This window comes from Aethalodelphis obliquidens, unplaced genomic scaffold (assembly GCF_003676395.1).
Source record: "Aethalodelphis obliquidens isolate GAN/ISIS:26980383/991018 unplaced genomic scaffold, ASM367639v1 scaffold20, whole genome shotgun sequence".
NCBI classification, from domain to species: Eukaryota; Metazoa; Chordata; class Mammalia; order Artiodactyla; family Delphinidae; genus Aethalodelphis; species Aethalodelphis obliquidens.
Window position 1 is genome coordinate 2221474 of NW_020837964.1, and position 18874 is coordinate 2240347.

At 46.7% G+C, this 18874-nt stretch overlaps 1 protein-coding gene across 1 annotated transcript in view; it reads left to right on the plus strand.

The window, feature by feature from the left end:
* CUNH16orf95 (chromosome unknown C16orf95 homolog) overlaps nt 1-18874 on the plus strand; it is a 475446-nt gene that overhangs the window by 56087 nt on the left and 400485 nt on the right. The gene's annotated exons all lie outside the window — the stretch shown is intronic.

Genomic DNA, 18874 nt, shown 5'->3' on the forward strand with positions numbered 1-18874 from the left:
GCTCACTTCTTCTTGGTGCTATCCGGGTTATTATTATTCAAAATACAGCCTGCCTGCGCATTTGTCCCTGGGTAGGAAGAGTGAGTTAACAGGCAAACACTGCTTTCCTGATCACTGACCTGGAATTGCATTAGCTTTTAAATTCAATGTAAATATTTTCTGATCGTGGGCTTGGGTGCAGCTTGGAACAAGTCTCTTTTTTGCTCTCTTATCTGATTATCTAAGAAAACATCTCATTGTTCAGATTCAAGAATAACAAGTTTCTCCACATCCAGTCCCCTCAGCTCTTCATTTTTCTTCATTCTTTCTGTCCTGTTTAGCATCACATAATTACAGAAATATGTCTGTAAGCTGTTTGCACATCTGATAATCAGATTTTCTCTTGTTCCCAACTCTTTCTCCATCTGCTCCCCAACCCCCACCCCATTCTGCCACATCTGGAACAGTCCCCTGCCACTCCATGCCCAACTGACTGCTGAACTATTTCCAAATCACATCTCTTTTCCAGTCCTGGCCGCCTGATATACTCAGTCATAATATACTCAGGCCCCAAATTCTGGTCGTCTCTCATTCTTCTCTACTCGGATGATAACTGTGGGGCAGAGCCACTGTCTCATTTCTTCCATTCTGACCTGGTCATGTTAAAATATAGTTTGCAAAAGGTAAAGTCATGTCTCTCATGCAAATGTAAAATGAAGACAGATTAGAGACTTTATTTAGGTCACTAATAAGTTGGTATGATGTTACAGCCGGTTCAAAGGAGAGTGTGAAGAACAAACATGTCTGTAGGCAATCAGGCAAATGGAAGTGAATTTCCTAGTAGGCGCACGCCTAGTTTTTATCTCTGGGGTGGAATATGTGTGTTTGGAATCATCTTTTCTACGGGGTGAATGAATTGTATCTCTACAGGACAGAATTTATTTGCACTTCTGGGGCAGGAGTCATTTTGCATTACTCTGTGTTCTATGATACACACTTGTCTTGTAGTGTGTACAATACACACTTGAAGACCAGGGCAACTCCAGAGGCTTTGTAAGACAATTCCCAGCATTCAAATGAAGTATCCGTTACTATTTTAATTCAGTCAGTCGATTTCACTGATTCCAGTGATATCCTTTGTTTCAAAGTGTTTCACGATTTTTCTTAACAACCACTTTAAATTAATTAATTAATTAATTTTTTATAGGTAACTTCTTTTTCCAAACTGAGATCATATTTATTTTTGGCTGCGTTGGGTCTTTGTTGCTGCACGCGGGCTTTCTCTAGTTGCTGCGAGCAGGGGCTACTCTTTGTTGCGGTGCGCGGGCTTCTCATTGCGGTGGCTTCTCTTGTTGCGGAGCATGTGCTCTAGGGCACGCAGGCTTCAGTAGTTGGGGCATGCAGGCTCAGTGGTTGTGGCACGCGAGCTCTAGAGTGCAGGCTCAGTAGTTGTGGTGCACGGGCTTAGTTGCTCTGCGGCATGTGGGATCTTCCCAGACCAGGGCTCGAACCCATGTCCCCTGCGTTGGCAGGCGGATTCTTAACCACTGAGCCACCAGGGAGGCCGACTTTTTATTTAAATCTATTGTGAATATTCACATGGAAGGACTGTAATTTCCAAGCCTCATTTTAGGAGAAGCTCAGGAGAACACAGTCAGGCAAGGAGCAAAGGCACCACTAGTTCAGGGTAAATCTTCTAAAAATGACACTTTAGTCCAGGGAATTCTTGGCTCAAAGACCTTCCGTGGCTCCTTATCACTAGTGTGATAGTTTCCAGATACTCCCATGTGGCATTTAAGCTTTTCCACAACCTGGCCGTGATATATGTTTAAATCTTCAAAAACATTTGTTAAAATAATAGATGGCAATGGCAAAAAATTCAGAGATTACAAAACCATATCAAATAAAGACTAAGAGCTTCCTCTACCTCCTAAATCTTTAGCATGGACACAAGAAAAAAAGAATAACTGGTTGACAATCACTGGTTGCTGACTGAGGGTGAACTTGAAGTTTATTTGAAAATTGCTTTAGCATTTATCAGAAATGCCAGTTTCTTCCCAAAAGGAGGTTGTAATGACATCATGGAAGAAGGTTCTGTCCGAGACCAGGTTTGGGGTGATTTTTCATTATCATCTCTCTAGAAATTTTCTTGATATAGAAAATCATATTTACTTTTACATCTATAGCCGTATAGTTTTAAACATAAATGGTATCATTCTACCCATACCACTTTTTTAATACTATTTTTTTTTTACAATTACCCGTGTGTCCCAGATACTTTTGGGAATAGGTTATGTTTAATATATCTTAGATCTCTTTCTGTATCAGCGCAGACATATCTACTCACTCTGGCCCATGATACAGACTGTCCCATCGTCTAGATGCACAGTGATTTATTTAACCACTACAGATTCATCCAGTTTACTTTCCTCCTACATGATTTCTCTCATTGGAGCCAGAATAATTCAGTCTCTTTCCTTAAAAATATCTTACCCATTCCTGCTAACATGTCTTTCCATCTGATGTAACATTCAAAATAGACGCACCATCCAAGTAGAAAAGAAGGACCAGTGTGGGTGGGGCTGGCCCCCTGGGGCCTGGTGAGGACTGTCCTGCCTCTGCCTGATGTGCCAGTGCCACTCACGTAACCAGGCCATCCTGCAGGTCTAGTTCATCTTTGATTTTCCTCCGGAAGCCATCCTTGATGACAGTTATTAAAGTCTACTTTTCAAAAAATTGAAACTATATCAAATATCTATTGACCAACTCATCAGAGAGAGGCAGTAGGAAGGCACGTGCTGTGTGGGTGCTTGTGTACGCTCTGTGCTCCTGGGACACTGGGTTCTCACCTCCCCCTTTCTCTCCCTCCTTCTCTCCCTCCCTCTCCCGCACTTCTATCCATAAATAATCCTATGCTCTAAGCCGTGCAATGGATGCTGAGAATTCAGCAGTGGGCAGAACAGAAACAGTCTCTGCGTGTTGCAAGTTCCAAGTCTCGTCACAGAACTAAGCACATGTGTAAGTGTAACCTTCCAGATGGAGATCCACGCTCTAAGGGAAGAGCACAGGGTGCTGTGAGGGAGAGGAGCAGGCTGTTCTTTGTCCATGAGCTTCAGGAGGAGGTTTAGAGGGTGGGTGTGGATGCCTGGCCACGGGGCAGAAAGGAGCCAGTGAGGGCAGGATGGGCGGGGCTTGGTCCTGCAGGCCCTGCCTCAGTCTCAAGCAGTATGAATTTGACTGGATGTTCGATGGGAACATAATTCACAAAACACAACCTAGCTTATCTGGTCTGTATTCATGGAGCCCCTTGTAGGAGGCAGTAGTCTGTAGTGTGAAAAGTGGGGACCCTGGAGCCCCATCATGGCTTCAAAACTGGCTTCACCACCTGCTGGTGACCATGGACGAGAAGCTCCACTTCTCTGTGCCTTTGCTTTCTCATCAACAGAATGGGCGAGATAACAGTACCTGCTGCATCGGGATGTGCGGCCAACCCAGTTAACCTTGCCCAGTGCTGTGGTGCACACTGTCTGAGCTGTTCTCACACCACCCGCTATCACACAGCTTTCCTTGGACAGGCTCAAAGATTCAGGCTTGAAGTTGCGTCTTAACAGGCAAAGAGAAAGAGGGGAGTCATGGGTGTCTTGTGATGGTTTGCCTAGCACCCCTCCTTTGCCCCGATTCTGTGGTTGAGGCCTTCCAGCTGCGGCAGCCTGCTGTCTCATAGTCTGTGTGCTGAGTCTGTGTTTCCCTGTGGCGTGGGGACGGGATGTTAGTCATCCGGTGGAGATGTGGCTAAATATAAGGTAAATATTTTTCTCCATGCTGTTGAGTTTCCCAGGGCTGAGGGTGGGAAAGCCAGAGGTGGCGCAGAGAGTCAGGAAGACCGTTGGGCGTTCTAGAGTAGAGTTCTGGGTAGATGATGGAAGCTAAGAGCCGAGACTGAGAATGGAGACCTGGGGAGTTAAACTCACAGGAACTGGACTCAGGTGGGCTCCTCATAGCCTCACCTGGAACCGAGCTGCGCTCCAAGTTCCCATCCACACCTGACTTGCTTCTCGGTCCAAAGCTTTCCAGTGGCTGCTGTTGCTGCTACGGGGAATCAGATTCTGCCCGTGCCTTGGCAGCACTGCAGGCGCCCCTCCCGCCTCCCTAGCTGCACCCATGCCCTGCCTGCTCCCCAGGTCCCCCTCCTCACTCAGCCAGTCAGCCTCTCCCTTCCCACCTGCGGGCCTTGCCTGCACTTTCTTCTGCATGGGGGCTCTTTCTCCATCATTTGCCTGGTTACCGTCTAAAGAATTTAGATTTTAACTCATGTGTCACTTTAGATCCTAGACCAAGTCCCCACCCTCCCCCGCCATGACAAGTTATTTTCACTGTGACCCTCTCCTCTCCATTGGTGTGCTTATTAAATTCCTATCTGCATGCCCCGCCGCTCCCCATCAAGATAGCGACATCCTGAGGGCAGAGACAAGGTCTCTTTTGCTCATCATGGCACCCCCCTTGCCCCCCAGCACCAGGCCTGCACACAGTAGGTGCTCAATGTGTTATTTGTTGACTGGACATGAGAATGGCTTCCAGGAGAACAAAGAGCACGGTGGTGACTTTTTATGTGAGCCCCCTGGCCACGATGACTTGGGCAGGGGGGTGGACATTTGAATGCAGGTTGGCCAGTTCAGTTCTTCCACGTAGAAGTTTGGGATTTGGAAACTGCTCTCAGAGGTGGTTTGAAGTGTGGGTGTACTGCTGGGAGCTGTGGGGCCTTCATATTCCACCACGCACACAGAGAACCAGAGAAAGTGGGTGTGAAGTCAGGAAGAGTCAGAAAATGCCCACGCAAGAGCATGGGACACATAAATGAGTAACCTAATGATGGGGGCCCCAATTTCTGGAGGCCTTTTGTTCCCATTCCAGCCCTCTGAGACCTGAGTCTCATGAACCACCCATATCACCTTACAGCAAATCCATCTCTTGAGTTGGCTTGGGCCAACTCAAGTCAGTTTCAGTCCCCTGCGACTCCCAGGTGTTTTACCAAGATAATCAGGGAGCAGGCAAAAAGGGAGGCCAGGGGCACAGATAGCCTCGCATGTGGGATGTGGGACGAGCCTCCTTTGGTCTTAGGGTGAATTGCCCCTCCTCACACACTGCACGGGGTCCAGAAATGAAAGGGGCTGCTTTCTCTCTGACACATGCCCTGGGCTCCAGAAAGGGATTTGCAGAATCCACAAAGAGACAGAGCCGCCCCAGTGGGCAGGGTCTTGACACACCTTCCACCCAGGAATGGTAGGGACTCCGTGGAGCTGGACAGGCCTCCTTCCTGGTCCCTCCGGGGCCAGGACGCCGGACCGGCCCCAGGAGCTTTTATTGGCACAGACTTCTCTTTGCATTGTGGGGCTGCGCCAAGCTTCGCTCGGATGGCACTGGCTCCCCCTACATTTACACCTTATAAACCACCACCGTGACCGACTGGGCTGCTTCTGTGAGGCGATGCACGGCCCCTGGTAAGAGAGTAAATAACTCAGCAACGTTTCCTTGCGCTTTTCCAGCTTTCATTCAGTCTCAGAAGAAATAAAACAAGGAACTTAATGGTGTTCTTTAATCTTCTACACCAGTGGCTTGCTTTATAAGGTGTTATACAGAGTCCGTGTAAGTCCAAACTCCGCAGTGGGATCAGTGTTTCTCAACAGGTGCTGGGTGGGTTTGGGTTAAGATGTGCCCACCCCCCACCCCAGCCTCCTGAACAAATACAGAAGGAGGAACTTCCTTTGCAACACAGCTCTCATTCACAAGCCAGATAGCTGCTCGTGGCCAGCTGCTAGGACCCTTTCTTCCCCCACATTGTGTTCCCACCCCAGCTCAATGGAAATTAGGTACAAATGGGGATTTTTTGAAAGGATGAAATCCAGGCCATGGGGAGGGCAGGTGTGGACCTGGGTCTCTGTGTCAGCCCAGCCAGGGGAGCAAGAGAAATGTTTGTCTCTCCCATATCCATTTCTGTCAGCATGTCACTCTCCACTCACTCTCCAAAACAGATTCCTCCACATGAGGCCAGAAGGACAGCATCTGAGCTGTTGTCTCCTGGCTCATAAGGCCCCAGGGGAGAGGGGATGCTCCTGCTACTTCTCCCAGTTGCTGAGAAAAATCTCAGGAAGCACTCTGACTGGCTCATAGGTTCTCCCCTGGGCCAATCAGCTGTGGCCACAGAGACGAAGCCATGGCAGAGTATGGCCACCCCCACTAGAAGAAGGGGTTGGGGAGAGACAGTGTGTGTATCAGGAGGAGGGGTCATATGGAAGGTAGGAGGGATGACCTAGTGACAAGAGTAGACTCTACTGCATGCCTCTGACATGGCCCTGCTATTACCTGCATCCCAGGGCCTCGAGGGAGGCTGGAGCCCACAGCACCTCTGGTGGCTCTCACAGGGGCTCAGGGATCCTAGTGCCCCCTGGCAGTGAGGGCATGGACAAAGAGACCAAGGGTAAAGACCTTGTCCCCACCCTCATCTCAGCCTTCCTGGACCCCATTTCTGCCTGACCCTCCCCACAGTCCAGAGGATTATCCAAGCTTGGGCTCTTGGGATTCTTATTTGTGAAAGGGCCCGGGGGTCTTCAAGGCCCCTTATTGGCCTGATGTTCCTGTCACAAGGTCCTGACATATGAATCACTCTTGCTGCCCACTGCACCCCATGTGTGGTCTCTCTGATGTTTATACTGTCGGCCCACTTGCCTCTCTCCGCAGTGCCAAAATCTCAGAATATCGGAACACTGAAACGTTTTTCTGAAGTTTGCCCCAAACTGATTGGGTGGTAAAACTTGACCTGAACTGATGTGAGTCTATTTGGGTCTTTGTTTATCCCAATTAGTGGAGGAATGTTCATATGTTTTGCTGCCAGGGTGTCAACATGCTTGATCCCAGAGGCTGCCCCAGACCCTGCTGGAGTGTGAAGACCATATGGGATGAATGCCTCATTGCCTTTTTAGATCCCCAAAACTCTGAACTCTGAACCACACCTGGCCCCAGAGGTTTTAGATAAGGGATTGTGGACCGGCTAAAGTCCTGCATGCTTGGCAGAGTTCTAGGAACCTTACACGGGGTGAAAATTGACCAGTTCTCCCAGGGCACTGGTGACACTAAATGCGGTAAGACAGACAAAGCCTGGAACTAGGTGCTTGGAGCAGAGTCATCCTCCCATGAGCATTGGCTCTTAACATTACATGCTTTAGGTTATCAAATCTTTACAGCACCCTATGAGTCTAGGGTTTCATCAGCACCCCATTTTACAGATACTAAAACTGAGGCTGGGAGAGGTGAAGTAACTTGCCTAAGGTCGAAAAGGTAGGAAGTAGCACCACCATGATTGGCTGATTTCATAACAAAACAGTTGTTACCACTGTGCTACCTGCCCTGCAATGCCCCAGGATCTGCTAATCCATCGTGGGCTCACTGGGCTCTGTCCCTACCTGCTTCAGGTTGCGGAATATGAGCTAGCGTCTGATGTACCAGCAGCTTTTACAGATTCCCTAATCTAGTTCTCTCTACCACCCTAGAAAGTGGGTGACCTTGTTATCCCCATATAACAGCAGGGAAACTGAGGCACAGAGAGGGTAGAAACTCGCCCTGGGTCACACAACCAGAAAGTGAGGAAGCCTTGAGTAGGGTACATTGAGTTAATTGTACTGTTCTTTCTATTTTTGCATATGTTTTATTATTCCATAACAGAAAGTAAAGAAAGAATATGTTTACTTACCTAAAGCAATACCACGTTTGGAAACCATTCAATCAATATAAAAACTGAGTAAAACACAAAAGTTCCTCATTCTTCCAACTTGTTCCCCATCCAGGTAACAACTGGTTGAGAGTTTGATGTATATCCTTCTAGACTTTCCAACGTCTGTATAAACGATCACATATATCTATACTATTTTACACAAATGGGGTTGTGCTATGCATACAGGTCTGCAACCTGCTTTTTTCACTCAACAATGTATCATGGCCACTTTTTCATGTTATACTCCATTTCTTTCTTTTAATCACACAGTATTCCTTTGTATGGATGTACCATAATTTATTTAACCATTCCCTTTGGGTAAACTTTTAGGTTAATTTGAGTCTTCTGCCATTACAAGTCGTGCTCTACTGAATGTCCTTGTGCGTGTATCTTGGAGCATTTGTGTCAGGATTTATGTCGAGTGAATTCCTAGAAGGAGAATTGCTGGACTGGGACGTGTGCTGCCAGAATGCCCTCCACAAAGATGCTTCTCTGCCAGCAGAGATGACGTGACCTGTGTCCCTGCTTTGCCTTAAAAACATTACTGATTTTTTCCCTGATCCTGTAGGCAACACATGCATTTTGAAGGAATTTGGAAAATGCAGAAAAATGAAAGAAGAAAGTAAACATCACCATGTTTCCACACTCCATTCCTATTGCTGTTTATTTAGATTGTTTCTGAGTTTTTGCTGTTGGAAGTCATGTGCAGTGACTGTCACTGTGTGTAAATCTTGACCCACATTTTGCTCATATCCTTAAGAGAGATTTGGACAGCAGGAGTCATAGAGTAAAACCTTTTGGCTGATTTTAGGTTTCTTGCACCACGCTGCCAAAACAAATCCGAGAACGTGTGTATGGAGTTTGACTCTCACAAGCAATGTGATGGAGGTCCTGTCTCAGTACGTCTTGTCCAGTGTGGGGTATCCTCACTGGAGAGCTGTCCTTTTCTCTGCTGCTCATTTGCAGGAAAAAGCTAGATTGTGCTCTTCCGCTTTTTCTTCTTTTGTCCTGTAATGCTCAGTTAGGGTTGTGGGTTAATTACTAGCGTGGTTAACAACAGAGATTCTGACCTCAGGCTACCTGAGCTCACGTCCCAGCTACGCCTTATGGGGCACATTTTTGGAGCCCCGGTTTCTCCTTTGCCGAATGGGGATATCAGTGTCTTTATTATGAAATGAGGTAATCCTGGGAAGTGCTGGGGATAGGGTCTGAGTGTGCGGTGTGTGATGACAATGATGCCGTCTGCAAGAACTTGAGGTTGGAATTTGGAGCGTAGGATTTGGCTGAGAAGATGAGCCTTAAAAAGCGAAATTAGATGACAGACAGGAACTCAGGGTTATATGAGAGGCGCCCAATGAGGATGTGGTAGGTGAAGATGAGGGAGTGTTCCCTGAGGACTTCCTGGCAGAGGTGGCAGTTGAACTGAGCCTTGAAGGATGAGCACAGGGAAGCAGGAGAATGGGGCCATGCAGGAACATGAAGGTTGGGGGGGCATGGTGTGCTTCTCTTCCCCTCTTCAGCCTGTTGTGGTGCACACCGGGCATCCATCACCCTAATGAGGGCCTCGGGGAGAGGAGGGTGGGGGCGGGAACCACTACACCACAGGAATAAAAACACTTGACTCTCTGGGGGTATGAATTCAGTCTCGCTGGGCAGTTTTGTTTTGAATAATTAACTAACATAGCTGGGGAGATTTCATAACAAAGAGAAAAATACGGAAAAGTACTTTCCAGCAGGGAAAAGAAATGAGAAAATTTTTTCCAGTTCCATTAGCACCAGCAGGAATAAAGCTCATAAATGTTATACAACATCTTCGTTCCTCGGAGGAACTTGAGGAGTGAGCGTGTAAAACATGAAGAGCGGGCAGTGAGAAAACCGCATGACGGCTCTTCCACTCAGGCTGGCTTGGGGTCCAGGATCAACAATGCCATCCTGAGAAGTCTCCCAGCAGCTAAATATACCCACAGAGCTCGTCATGTGGCCGGGCGGCTTTCCCAGGACGGTGCTTGGGCAGGGGGCAGGGTGGGGGCTCTGAAAGGGAGGGAGGCTACACCCAGTACAGCGGTGGGCTTGCTGGTTCTAATAGCACCGGGGATGCTCACCCAGGGCCAAGACCCCTAGTGGGCAGAATGGGAAGGTTGACAAGGTCATGAGCAGAAATCACGGGGCACACAGCTGTTTTCTGGAGACATTAAATGATTCGGTGAAGGGTGGGGGTCTGAGAGTGAGGGCCTGAGAGGAGCTTTCGGGTTCTTGTGTAAGTTACGACGGTTTAGGGTGTCAGGGGACCAGCGGAGCTGGTCTCCAGGATTTAGTGTGGTTTTGGACAAATGCGTTAATCTGTTGAGTCTGTAAAATGGGTATAATAACGCCCACCTCACTGCAATAATAAATACAGAAGGGGACTTATATTAGGTGCTGTTCTGGTTGTCTAGTGCTGCGTAACGAACCGTCCTCACGCATAGGGGCTCAAGACAACAGCCTTCGGGTGAGCCTCATGATTCCACAGCCTCTCTCCACATGGTGTCTCATTCTCCAGGTCTCTTCGCACAGCTGTTCTCTCCAACAGGGTGGCCTGGATTTCCTAAGAGGAGACGCAGGCCTCCAAGGGCCAGGTCTTCCTGATACCTGGGCTCGAATGACCCAGACATCACTTCCGCTGGCCAAGCAGTCACAGGCCCTCCCGAGTCCTGGGAAGGAGGGCCTGTGCATACGAGGTGGGCAGAATTGTTGGGGGCCGTTTGGAGATCCCCTTGCACAGGTGCTTCTCAGCGGGGCTAGCACTCAGGGACAAGGCGTTGGGAGCACAGCTGTGGTTAAATGCTGCAGTTTTGCCATACTCATTCATAAATAACTGCTGCCCCCTCCAAACCTCCTCATGACCCAGCGACTGAAGAGTAGCATTTGGCAGAGTGGGGGGCTTCTGAGGCCCGTTCCAGTGCTTTCCATAGCCGGTGCCTATGGCTTAGTGGTGGGCAAACATTTTGCATATCACTCTACTCTCTCTAGTAATGCTCAGTAAGTGGGCACTTCTTTCATTAGTACGAATGTTGTTTTGTTCTTATTTTAAGAAGGGGACCCAGAGATTGTGCCTTTGAAAATAAGAAGTGCTAGCATTCTCCAGAAAGTCAGCAGGATTCATCTTCCCTTTTGGAAAAAGCCCTACTGGTCAAATAAGAAAATCAGCGCTTCCTACTGGGTTTTCTACTTGGTCAAGGAAATCAGGGCCTCATGCTGCAAACTGAGAGAAGGCAGGACGGCATCAGCACAGAAGGGACGTCTGTACTGGCGGCGTCCCTCGGTTTCCCCCTCCCCGATGGTGTGCTCTTGGGCGAGCTGCGTGGTCCACACCTGGGCCTCGTCCCAGCCTTCCAGCCCGTTTCCTGAGCTTGCTGACAGAGCCGTCTGCACAGCGCTCAGGCTCACATTCCAGGCAATCTTGACTGCGAGGCCGTATCTCCCGGCCCAATTTCAACAAACACAGACAGACCACCACAGTCCGGCTCTCGATGTGGGGCTGGCACTGCAGCCCTTGGCGATGGGGAGCGCGAATCGCTCGTGGCCAGGGCCGCAGATGTGGGCCTTCTGAGCAGCGCCAGCTCCACCAGCAGGATGCAGCGGCCTGGGGAGCAGCCGGCAGCCAGGGGCTGCAGGCCTTGGGGCCGAGAGCAGAGCTGAGCCGTCTGGGGGCAGTGTGGCCTCTGCAAGTGCAGAGCGGGGTCCCTCCTCCCTGGCAGGGGTGAAGTCGCTCTGTCGGGGGAGCTCATCGGAATGTCGAATGTCGCAGTGCTCTCTGTGATTCCCATGGCCGTGGCCCAAAAGCAACCTCCAGGCAGATGGGAAAATCTGCCTTTGTGTATGAACATGAAAAATTCTTTGAAGACTGCTCATCTCTGTGTCCTGTTTGGAAAAGTAGGAGGCCTGAGAAAATGGAAACCACCCGTTCCATTAGGGTATCAAGTCTGGAGTAGAGGAAGATGGAATTTGCGCCTTCCTTGGAAAGTTCACAAGAATTAAACCTGTTTAGAGAGCGTTTCCTGTGGAGAATGGCTAATGCCTGGAATATATTACCAAAGGTCTCACTTTTTGAATATTTTTATAAAGAAAATAACCTCATAGTTTGGGGAGGGTGATCGTGTGTTGTTTTCTATGGGGAGTGTACATCGTTTGTTTAACCCGAGTCCCCCCCCCCCCACCTCAAACGTGACAGACATTGCTGACTGATCCCAGAGAGTTCCGTCCCACCGACTTTACATTTGGCCTCAGAATCCTTCTTAGCACAGTTCTCCATTTCCAATCATTAGACTTGAGTGGAGACCCTTTAGCCATCTCTGGACTCCATGATCCCACATTCGTTGTCATTTGTGAAGGAACACGTTAAACAGCACAGTGTCCTCTAGTGACAAGCTGGAGCACACACCTGAAGAGTGCTACACCATTTACACAGCCTCATACCATACCACACCCTGTGTCCCCATTTTACCACAAGAAAACTGATGAATAAGTTGGCCAGGGCCTGTCAGTGGGTCTGGGATGGGGACCTGGGGTCCTCACCTTGCTGGTCCATGATCTTGTCACTTGAGGACACTCTCTCTAGATCGTATTCCAGTTGTCTTGTAATTGTGTCAAAGGCAAATGAATTTTGGTTTCAATTGTATTTTATTGGCTGTAATTTATTGTAAAATAAATTAATTGGCTTTAAGACATTGAATTAATTTATTGTAAAATAACGGTATTTTCCTGGTTTCAGTTCATTGGCTTTAATGATGGTTAAACCGTTGGTTGGCACCTCAGGTCCACGATGGAAGGGTGTTTGTCGAGAGCTCCTGCTCCCTTGTTTTCAACTCCTCAGCACTGGCTGGCATCATATTTCAGAGTAAAATATCAAAACTGGTGTTTTCAGGCAGGCCGTGCTCTCCCGGGCTCCACTGTTAGGGCCAGTCTACTCAGAAACTTGGCACGAGGATGGTTAGGATGCAGCCGAGAACCACAGAGGCTTCTGTTGTACACTAACTTTCTTTTGTGGGATTTAAAAAATTACAGAAATATTGGTGAGCTGTTTCAGTAGCTCCAGGAATCAGAGGGAATTTAGAAAAAAAGTTTATTTGTGTAATGCTTGTTCTTAGGGGTTCCCTAGATGTGGGCACGTCTCCAACCCAAGGATACGCATGGGTGAAGTGATAAATTGCATGCGTTTGAGTTTATGTAAACCAAATAAAAGTGCAGTTTTGTAGCTGTCTCTAAAATGTCCCACAGTGAAATGGTGAGAGGGCAGCTGCTGTCACTGTACCCTCCAGCCTCATCCTTCTCTTCCGGCAGAGAGAACGTGGAGGAGTAGGAAGATCTTTGGAGATGGACTCAGGCAGATCCAGGTTCAAATCCTACTCCTGCCAGGGAGCAACTGGGTGGCCTTGGGAACACTGACCTCTCTGAGCCTCAGTTTTCAAATCTGTGCAGTGGAGCAATGATTTGGATTAAATGAGATGACAGCTATAAAAGCACCCAGCATAGTGTGGATTAGATGTCAATAACGCTGTTATTTTAAAAAGGGTGATGGGGTCCTACTGGAAAGGGAAATATTACGTGGAAAACATGTTTCCCTTCACACATGATAACCCTCCATGTGGTGCTTTGAGTTGAGAAGGTATTAAAAATCTCAGAGCACCTTGAGTTCTAGCCTCTGTTTCCACGAGAAACCAAATGCCATGAACAGCGATCACCTGTTCTGTTTCCCCTTATTTCTTTCAAGGAAAGTAGAAGTGATTCTTGTCCAAGGAGGGCCGCTATCTTCATTTGCTGTGTGTGCTTCGGGGCTGTGATTGACTGCTGTCAGCTTTATCTATTACATTTACAAAATGGGTTTATTTTGGCTGAATTACCACTTTGTTAAGAACAATAGCTATGAAGTCCAAATACATCAGGTTGGAATTGTCAGGTCTGGTCCTCAGCTCCCCAGGCAGAGCCTCAGTTTTCTTATCTGTAAAACGGGCATAAAATACCTTCCTCAGAGTGTTGCCTTGAGGGTTAGTGCACGCTCATGGTACTTAGTGGGGTGAAGAGTCAAAGCCGATGTTAGGTCGCGTTGCTCACGAGCAACGCAGCATTTCCACGAAGGGGAAAAAGGGAAGTAACATTGTGGTGAAGTTTTAACAGAACATGTAAGGAAACGTGGCTGAGTACCTCCTTGAAGAGCGAGTTCTTTTAAGACTTGATTGTCTGAGGATTCTCCCTGGAGGAGAAATTTCCAGTCTCTCTAATGCTGTCCGTGGGCTGCAACTGAGGATGAGAAAGTGGAAGGTGTTTTGAATGGACTAATGAGAGCAATAACTGACACCTGCCGAGCAGTTTCTAGAAACACTTTAATTGTATTACCTTTGCTGAATCCTAACAATGACTACATGAGGTGTGACGCTAGGGACCACTCTCCTAGTGTCTCTGCTTTACTGCACTCTGGTTTTGCAGAGACACTGTCCAAACTGCATTTGTTTTGACTCGGCTGAGGATGGAGGGTAAGACTGCTATGTATGGTTGCTCAGGTTGTGCACTGCACAACCCTAAGGGCCCCATTTGCATCACAGATATCATAGATATGGGGGCTTGTTATGACACTTTTCATAATAAAATCTGGTAATAAAGTGATTTGTTCCAACAAAAAGTATATTATGACTATTTTCTGACAGATTGAGGAAGGGGTACCTTTTTCTAATTCACACCAGAGTTCTGTGTGGGCTAGTAGTGGCACAGTTATTGGATGGCATCACTGCCTGCTTCTTCTGGAGGGAGGGAATCATATTCTAACAGGTAAAACCAGGATTCTTATATTATCTCTATTTCGGGCAGCAAAGTACCAATGATCAAGTATGACCTTGTTAGCAGGCATCCACAAGAGGCAGGGAGCGTGGTGGTTAAGAGCGGGGATCAGAGCCATTAGGCCTGCCACCTACTAGCTGTGTGTCTTTGGACAACTTGCTTAACCTCTATGTGGCTCAGTTTCCAGTTCTGTAAAGTAGTGACAATGACATTACCTGTCTCACAGGGCTGTGGTGAGTCTTAAATGAATTTATATATGTAAGCATGTAGAAAAGCCCCTAGCCTGCAGTAGGTGTTAGCTGGTTTTATTAAAGTGGCAGAAGGCCTTCCTCATAGAAGCATGGTCTTGAGAATATGAGCTGACCCCCGTTTTCACTCAGCTGCATTTTCATGGAGGGGGTGGGTTTACAGTTGGGACAACCTTCAGGAAGAAGACCAAGATATTTTAGCTTGTGCCCCTTGTTCAAAGGAATGATTCAGTACAATTCAGGTCCTGCCATCACTGCCTAACAACATTGACCGCATATTTTTACCGCCTAGATCTTGCTGTAATTTTGTAGATGGAATTTCTTAAAGGGTTTTATATATTTTATCATGATCACTAAGTTTGCAGTATTTAAAAATAGACGTGCAAAAGATACACAGTGCAGGCTATAAAACACCCTCAAATGGCATTAAAATGGGAACGAATCCATTCGTTTGGGTTTCAGCTGAGTTTATCTTGTGTTTCATTTTTTTAACATCCAAAGAGCTGTAGAAATAGGTTATTGAGCAGGAACTTGGCCAGGCCAGGGCTCTATGCCATGTGGGCACTTGTGAGCGCTGGCAAAGCCTTCGGAATTTGATCCTGATTGAAATGTAGTCATTTTCCCACCTGCAAAAACAGTTTTCTCCAGCAAACCTGGGGGTGCAGAGAGGGTTTATTCACTCCCACCCTCCCCAGCGTCGATCTTTCACTTTCCATTAGGCTCAGTGCCCTCATATCAATGCTTATATGATGGAACCCTTGGAGAATATTCAGTATGTTTGTTTGTGTTACTAAACTTAAAAAAATGTTTGCCCTCGTGCTTCCTATCAGTCTGATGAATGAGTCATGTGAAATTGAAATCAACCTCTCTGGGGTCTTGCAGAACCCCCAGGACCTAGTAGGTCTTAACGAACTCTGTGAAATGTGTGGATGAATATATTTTGGCCCCTGCATGAAGAGGATGGGCTTCAAGGTGGCAGGTCATAGACATTTGGTGGAGAGCTCAGAATGACAGGCATGAGCCAGGACCTAAAGAGGCAGGATGGAAGACATGGACATGGGCCAGCCCTGGCATCAAACCCATCACTTCCCAGCTGTGGGACAAGGGGCGGGTCTCATAACCTCTCTGAACCTTAGGTTTCTCATCTACAAAATGGGAACAGTGTTTTTACGTATGCCTCTGATGGTTTTCATAAGCGTGAAACGAGCAGATGCAGATGGAATGTGTAGGATCAAATGTGTATGGTCAGTGCTCATTATGTGTTAGTTGTTGATGATAATGATGATGGTGATGACGATGATGTAGTGATGATGATGATAGTGGTGATGATAATGATTTTGATGATGGTGGTGGTGATAGTGATGGCGGTGATGGTGGTGATGATGATTTTGATGATGGTGATCATGATGATGATGTATCTTTGTATTTTTACCTTTCGTTTAAAAAATTATTCTCAAAACTCATAAAGCTATTCTATATTTTCTTCCAAATGTTTTAATAGTTTGCTTTTCATCTTTAGCATTTAGTGCATCTGGAGTTTATTTATGTCTATGAGGTGGGGTAGGGTATTCCAAATTCCAATATAGGGTAGAAATTCCTATATTGCCACATCTCGAAGAAGTTCTTTAGTTCTTTTTCATTGGTCAGAATGAGCTTAAGAGTTTTAGATCTCTTTCCATCCTCTGGGAGATGAACTTGGCAGCAAGGTGATTTAGGATTTTATTGTTTCTTTTTAAGCTAAGGGAATCTTTTCACAGGTATGTCATTATTTAAATCCACCACTAGATTATTCATCCATCCACCCATTTATCCATCCTTCCATCCATCCATCCCAAACTGCTTGTGAGTCAGTATGTTCCTTCAGTCTGAATATTCATGTCCTTGTTTGATTTTGGAAAAACTTTAGGTGTTATTTCATCTAAAAGTGCTTTTCTCTCATTCTCTATTTTCTTCTTAAGGAATATTATTAAATATTTGTTGGAGCTTTTCATTCTGTCCTCCATGTCTCTTAACTCCTCTTAATATTTTCCACCTCTTAATTTCTGTATGTTGCATTCTATGTGATCTTTTAGCTCTATCATCTCATTAACTGATTTTCTTTTTCACTGGGTCTAATCTATTGTACTAGGCCAATAGGACAGGGACGGTCACATGTAGGACAGTGATATGATGTATAAATGGAAAACTTCAGTGCAAACAAGAACTTGGAGCCAGACATGACTAGGAAAAAGAAGGAAGCCATGCCCACTTCCCAGAATCCTGGAGAGATAGGTTGAGCATTGGCCCCTGCCACACATGTCATGGGAGCTGAGCCAGTGTCATTTGAGCTGGCATCTTGTTACCCTGGTATTTTCCAGAATTGTATGATGTTTGACTTAATGTTAATATCCAGATGTTTATTTTCATTTATGGCTCTTTGGGATTTTCATGGGAAATTAAAAAAAATGGTGGTTTAGAACCTTTCTGTGTTTGAGTAGTGGGTTGTCCTTGGAGAGCATGTTGACAAAAGCACCTGCCTTGGATTTCACATTGGAACATCAACTTCAGAGATGTTTTGGGATGGAGGATTCCTGTTCAATACCCATTAAACTTGTGCCCCAGTACAAAGGCGTAGGACTTCCCTTGGGCTATGCTGTGTGACTTGTCTGAGTAACTCTCCTTCTCTGAGCCTCAGTTGCATCATCTGTAGAGTGGGGAGACTAACTGAGCTTTGCCTGCCTTCCAGGAGTATACTGGGTGTCACATGACCTCTAGATATAAATGTGCTTTGCAAACCGTAAAGTGTTTTGGATGCTTGTGAATCATGGCTAGGTGAGCTTTGGGGAGAACTTCTCTCCATCAGATGCTTGTGTTTGGTGCTGGCTTTTAATCCCAAATGACCAAGGGAGGGGACCCTTGAATGACAATGCCATTTGAAACTCCTTTAAGAGGTCTATGCACTAAATTACAGGTTAGTTCTTATTATGCAATGGCTTTGATGAGCCCTATTTCTTTCTGGGCCCATCACTCACCACATAGACGGGCCTGTGTGATCGTGTGCAGATCTTGAAGTGAGTGACATTACGTTGGGGGTGTGTGAGAAAGAAAGATGCCTTACAAGTTACAGACTCTAATTCTTCATTTCCATGATGAATAATAGTAATGATAATAGCTTCCATTTGCTGAGTGCCACTGATGTACTCGTCACTTTACGTATATTAACTGCAAAGTAGGTGCTATTATTTCTGTTTTACAGATGAGGGTCTTGTGGCTTGGAAGTGTCAATGAGAAGGGACTTTCTCTAGGTTGTAAAGTTTGGAAGTGGCAGAATTGGCAGTGGGATCCATGCTCTCTGATGCCAAAGTCCATGTTCCCTTTAGGACATCATGCTGGTTTAGATCTGGCTTTTGTTTTTAGCCAGACAACCAATCGACTAATCAACCAATTGATGAACAACCACCACCCAACCAATAACAACCACTCTAATAAACAGTCCATCAACTAACCATCCATCCCTCCATATAACCAACCAACCAACCTGTTGTTAACAACCATTTACTCAACCAATAACAACCAACCAATAATTAGTCAATCAATTAACTATCCATCCAACCAACCAACCAACCAACCAGCCAACCAATGAACAACCACCCACTCAACCAATGACAACCAACCAGTAATGAGTCAACCAGCCACCAACCAACCAACAGCGTGTGTTGCTATCAGTCCTCTGGTCATCAGTGAACTTTGGGGTGGAGAGAACATATTGCCCCATCCTTAGGGAACTGCCAGTCTGTGGGAAAGTGAGGACCACTGTCCTGCTCATCACACTACCACCAGTTGTTGGTTCAGCATCTGCCTCCTCAGCTGGCTTAGAACTTCTGTAGGGTGGGGGTGATGCCTTGGTTGCATCCCTAGAGCCCAGAACAGGAGCAGCACATCGCTGGCTGGGATGGAGCTGGTGGGGGCTCAGTAAATATCACACACACACACCGTGGGACAATTCAGAACACTGTGGGATGAATGAAGGAGCCCGGTTAGAAGTGGCTCAGGGGGTCAGATCCGTCCCAGAGGGTTGTGTAAAGGAAAGGTA